This window comes from Ostrea edulis, chromosome 7 (genome assembly GCF_947568905.1).
Source record: "Ostrea edulis chromosome 7, xbOstEdul1.1, whole genome shotgun sequence".
Taxonomy (NCBI): Eukaryota; Metazoa; Mollusca; class Bivalvia; order Ostreida; family Ostreidae; genus Ostrea; species Ostrea edulis.
In genome coordinates this window covers 22,375,612-22,381,979 of record NC_079170.1, presented here as the reverse complement: position 1 = coordinate 22,381,979, position 6,368 = coordinate 22,375,612, and positions in this window count along the sequence as shown.

The window sequence follows — 6,368 nt, the reverse complement described above, 5'->3', positions numbered from 1 at the left end:
CTGAGCAATGTGATATTCAAATAAGCAAGTTTTAAAGTACATTTATAATACGTATTATTTCACTATGAACATTGAACCCAATTATAATCAGTGCAATATCTGTACAGTTGTTTCAACCATGGAAATGTGTGGTTTATATCTCTCTTGATACATGTAACCAGCAAAAACAGAAATACTCCATTTTTACTGCACTGTAGTATGTTGTCCGACGAGGACCAAACTAGTCATCCTGGGGTCGGGGTTGGTGGGTGCGTAAATGACTTATCAGGCCAATCCGCACTCGAAACTCTGCTGGCAGTGTGAACAGGTAATGATGGTGGATTCAGGCGACCTGTTAGATCTGTTCTTCTTCACCTGCGTTCTCTGCTAAGCTGATGAAATTCTGCTTGCTTTGTAGTACGCTGCTCCTTTGTTCACCATATGTCTCTGTCCTAGGCTGTCTGCTCCCATATGGCGTGGCTGATGTTGAAGGCATTCAGAGCGGTCTTTGGGGTGTGCTCTTGCGGAGTCTGTCGAATGCGACACTGGCTTTAAAAAGTATGTCATTAACCTCGTCATCTATGACGATGTTTCTGGATAGCGTCCAAGGACCAGTCCTTGTGTTTCCTAGTCGCAGACACTCCATGACTGCGTTGTACGTCGTATCATGGCGTGCCATCCTTATGGTTTCAACGTCGTGAACATTTAACACGGCAGACTCCACGCGGGTTTTTAGTGTCTCAGCCAAAGACTGCTTGACGTCGTGGATCATGTTTGGGCGTTTTGATGGTTTCACGCCCTGAGGGCGTCTCTTGGGCTGGACATGGAGCTTGACTTTGGAAAAAATGAGTAGGTGGTCTGTCCAGCATTCTGCGCCGCACACGGCCTCCGTGACTTGTACACCCTGCCTGCTCCTCTTTCTGACGATAACATAGCCAGTAAGAAGTCAGTGTTTGGATCTTGTACCGTAGTATGAGACAATGCAGGAAGCTATGGTCTTTTGTTTTTCTGCATCAAAGGATAGATAAGGTTAAGGAGACGTTTATGCTTTATCATGATATCAACATATGAAATTGCATGTTTAAGTAATAACGTGAAGTAAAACATCTTGGTATTACTTACAAGATACTCATTGTACCAATAAGGGGAAAATTATTCGCAATGATATTTTAAATTTTATACACCCATATCTACTGTGTATATAATGGATCGTATTTCGAAAGGTATAGGAAAGGCGTCCATATCCAAATCATAACTTCGATCCTTTGAGGTATAGAATAATCAAATCTTGTCAGATGATGCGCCTGAAGAGGAAGGTCTGTTCTGACCCCATACTAGGTCGCAGTGACCTCAATTAAGAAAATGACTAAATACAGTAAACCTTTGTCCAGCATTTGAATTGGACATTTAATGAGGCCTAGAATCATAAAACTTTGTAAGATGATCCTTCGGAGGCAAAAGATTTACTTCGACCTAAAATTAGGTCGCGGTGACCCTAATTAAGATATGACTAAATACAGTAAAACCTTTTCTGGCATTTAATTGGACACTTAATGAGGACTAGATTCTTCAAACCTTGTAAGATGATGTTTCGAAGGTAAAGATGTGCCTCGACCTAAAACTAGGTCACAGTGACCTCAATTAAGAATGATATGACAAAATATAGAAAAACCCTACGAGGCTTATACATAGGATACTTTAAGGCCCCTAGAATCATCATAGTTTTTCACCAGGTGCATATTAGAAGTAAAGTTTGTAAAATATGACTGAAACAAGATCATACTGACCTTACATGAATAATATAAAAAAAGAAGTTTTCTTGCATTGTGGTTGTTTTTTATTATTCCATGCAAGGACATTGATGACAGTTAGGCATTTTTAAATGATAAACGTCACACAATTTAGTGTAGTTTTGTGAATAAAGGCATTACAATATTAAGCAGAAGGCTTATATGGGTTGTCCCTTTGGATCCATTATATATTCCGAAAGTTCATTGGAAGAACTGCATCTGTCAAGTGCGAAGTATCTACATTGTTTCACTGTGCAGCTAGTTCCATCATGCTGTGCTAACAAATATGAAAAAGGGTCAATCATTTGCTGATAATATTTCATATAGAACTGGTGTCAATGTAGGTTGCTAGTTGTCATTTTATCTAATGTTTCAAGGACTCATGGCCGGCGTATCATGTACCGTGTGTTGCTTTTATTTAATGAGACCTAGTAAAAGCGACTCGAGGGAATTTTAACTCACGATTTTTACCGCAAAATGTCCAAGGTTAAGATGGATCGTAATGGTGTTTGAAAATATATATTCAATACCTATGGTGAAGATTTTTTTTTTTTTTTTTTTTGCGTTAAACCGTTATCATAGCTAGACTTTTTGTTTCAACTACGTCAGAAAATTAACTAAACAGAATTGGAGAATTTGGGAAAATTCAAAGAAAAGCTTACACATTCAAGATTAATGGCTTTTTCCTGATTTCTGAAGAAATTATATCACTTTTACATAAGTTTCCATATTCCCACATAAAGAATCGTTCTATTATTGAATTGCAATCGAAATCTAATAGTTGTAGATAAGGAAATAAACTTTTAATGATTTATGGATAAAAAATAGATTTATACAAGACAAGTTCAATAACTATCATTTATAATTATATTCGAAGACTCTGTCAGATTTTCAAGCTGATAAAGTAGGAAATAGTTTTTTATATCTGTCATTTAGCATACATGTATTTTAATTCGACTAATAAAAGTTTCACCAAAATTGATTTTTTTTTAAATGAAAATAAAAAGTAGGTATTTTATATATAGCTTATATCAAGGTATACACTTTCTACAAATTATGCTCAATCGAATTAAAAAGTAATCAAGCTAATCTCCTATTCAATTATGTATTCTTCGAGTTGGATAGGAACGCCCCCATTTCGAAATATTAATGATCATGCATGGGATGTTGCACGCGTAAGTTCGAAAGTAAATAACTACAAGGTAACGGGAAAGCGTGTACGGCCTGTAGGCTGTTGACTGGACACATTTAGCGATACAGACAGTCAGACGAAAAACAAGATAGAGAAACTCACTTTGAGCAATGGAAGGGGAGTTAAATTTTTTGTTTAACATGAAATCACCTTTCAGTACGACTATAATCCGTAACTCCCATGCTGTTTCTAATATTTTTCTTGCGCGCTTGCGCACAACAATTGCATTAGAAAATCTCCATTTTCTCCTTATATTGAATAGACCGGTACCCCTTTAATACCCGTTTATAATGTGTCGAAATTACCAAATTGTATTATTTTTCAGAGTTTACATTCTGACAAAATTTTGGTCTGGTTTTTGACATCGATAAAATACCTGTTAATGTGGCACATATACCTTTAACACATAAATTTTTTTTAAAAAAAAAGTCCAATCAAGGATATTTAAAACTTCCTCAAATTTCAATTTATATCATGCAGTAGACCTTTTTTCATACAAAATGACGTCTGATGTATGCCGACTGTTTGACACTTATAAAATAATTCATTACAGTTTGTGATAATTCTATAATCTGCATTATGTTGATCTCCACTTTCTAGGATCATTTATGTTTCCCTTTTCAGAACAAGTGTTAAACGCCGTGTAATTTTCGTAGACAGTATTAAACATTCGTAATAGGTATTCCCTCTAAGCCCAGAGACTTCATGATTATCATGTTCGATACAACTTCCCTACAATCGTGGATTATTAGAAGAGTATCACAAATTTCTTTTTCTATATTACTTACAGTGTAGCCTTGACTAATTTACATTATCAAAATAATAAAATCAGTTTGTAAAGATTTTCATACATGCTACACATTTCGGTATTAATGGAAATAGGATTGCCATTTTCATATTTCTAAAAATTATTTCTCAGTGTGTAACTGGTTAGTGCTTCTTTTCTTAGCCCCCCTCCCTCCCCCAAGCCTGTACCCCCCCCCCCCCCCCCCAAGCCTGTACCCCCCCCCCCCCTTCTCTGATCCACTCACCTTCAGATCTTATTTGAGAACACTTGTGAAATGATTTTCGTGAAGTTTGTCTTTACAGGTACATCGTTATAACAATTGTTATTTGATTTTTAATTTTTAATTTTCAAATTCTTTAACTTGTTTTCATGTAAAAAGTTATCTATTAATTATGAGTAATCTTTCCAAATTAATGAATATAATTCACAAGAGAGTTACCCTTCCAGGTTAAAAATTATAAACTGTACACTCTTTCAATAATTGCGTCAACTGAATTCTTTGTTTAACATTGTGTATATGTATATCTTCTCTATGTTGTTTTGTGCAATATGAGAATAAATCGAACTGAATCATTTCTACTTTATATACCTGTGGCCGCTTGTCTTGTGTGTCTCAAAGATACGACTTTACGATATGTTATTAATGATATCAATAACCTCTCCGCCGATAAATATGAAATCTCCCCTTGTTCTCCGAATCACTGCATACACGTACGTTCATATCATGAGGCACATTTAGTATCTTTTTGCAAAGAGTAAATAGAAATAAAAGTATTTCATCTACTAAAACAAATATTTCTTATATATTGGTAATTTTGGCGTGTGGACATCTATACAATTAAACACTCTGTAGCATTTTTAGGTCTTTAAATGAGGATTATAAATCTATACATGCATATCTAACCCGGCAAATCATAACAGTGAAATAAAATAGGCTTATTTAACATGATCATTGATTTGATGCATTTTCAAAAGTCAAAAGCATTTCTTATATGCAAGATACTATTTTGAAGCTATCAGCACCTTGGTTTATACAGCTGTTGCCCTTTGTAATACTGCATTGTGTCAGTGACCCAACGGTGTACATTTGTAACCGCCACTGCCACGTGCTATGCTGACCACATGATCTTCGAGCACGCGATACAAGATAACCTCACGATTGTACATGTATTTAAACTTTAAATATATGTATAGCGTGTAAAATGTTGCAATGTTATGCAGATCTTGATTCATATGCTAAAATCTTCATCTCATATCTATATGCGAAAATTTTCATGTGTATTCGATAATCTTGATACTTTTGATATCCATATGCGAAATTTTGATTTATATTCGATAAATCTTGAATCCTGATATTTACATGCGAAACTTTCATTCATATTCGGTAATCTTTTAATTATATTCTATCTATTTCATAATCGCAATAATTAAATTATTGCTCTCCTCCAATGAATTAATGATATCATTAATTCAATTGAAGGGTCCAATGTATCTTAGAGAGAGCAACTATATAATTAGAGATATCTTCAAGTCAACATATCCACATTTGAATTAATTATCTCTTTAATTGTATTGTTGCTCTTTTAAAGGAATTGTTGCGCATTAATTTATTATTTCACTACTAGTATTAAACTTTTTTATATCAGTCTATTGTTCGAAGACATGCTTGGCCGACACCCCATGCACATACAAATACAAACTCGTATTGTCTCATTTTGGCACAACATTGCACTTAGTAAAGAAACAAAAATAATGAATCTCCTGTTAAAACTGAATAATAATGTTACAAACCAATACGCGAAAGAGATTGCCTGGTTTAAGAACGTGACAAACATCCTTAACAATATGCGGACTTTCAAACATTTGGCAAAATAACGCATGTAATCCAAACTGGCTAAGGTCAAAAGTAAAACTTATTTCACTCGATCAATTCAACACGTGACAACGATAATAAATTTTGATTGGCTGTTATCAGACAAGGGGGTAGGATTTGGCCATGGAAAATTTCGGAATTGCGTAACAAGTCTGCCGCAACTGCGATGTGATTTAAATGAAATTGGTGATGAATTCCACTACATGTTTAATTGCAAATTTCTGATTGATATAAGAAAACAATGTTTATCACCAAAACAAATAAGTCTCAAAAATATCATAACATTTAGAAATATAATGAATTCAAACAAGCAATCTTTTCTAAGAAAATTGTGTTCCTTTATAAGAAATATTAATAAACTATGTTCCCCGACCCAATGACCAGGGCCGTAAATTACATGGAGGCGAAAGAGGCAGCTGCCTCCTCCAACTTTTGAGCCAAAAATAAAATAAAATTTAAAGTTCATTAGAATTTATGTTGTTTCCAATAACTAAGAACATGATACCTCCCTTAAAAAGCATTCCAAATCTTTCTTTTAGAATGAGTTAGTCAAGTAACATCTTAGAAGGCCCTAGAATCAAGGATTTTGCACGAAACGTGTTCAGTATGCACAAAATGTGCTCAGCGTCTGGGGGCCGCCCAGGCCCCCAGACCCCCGCCTAATTTCCTGCCTCCTCCAAATTGAAGGTTAATTTACGGCCCTGATGACTACTCGAATGAAAGGTGAAGAAGGAATCTAAAACTGCA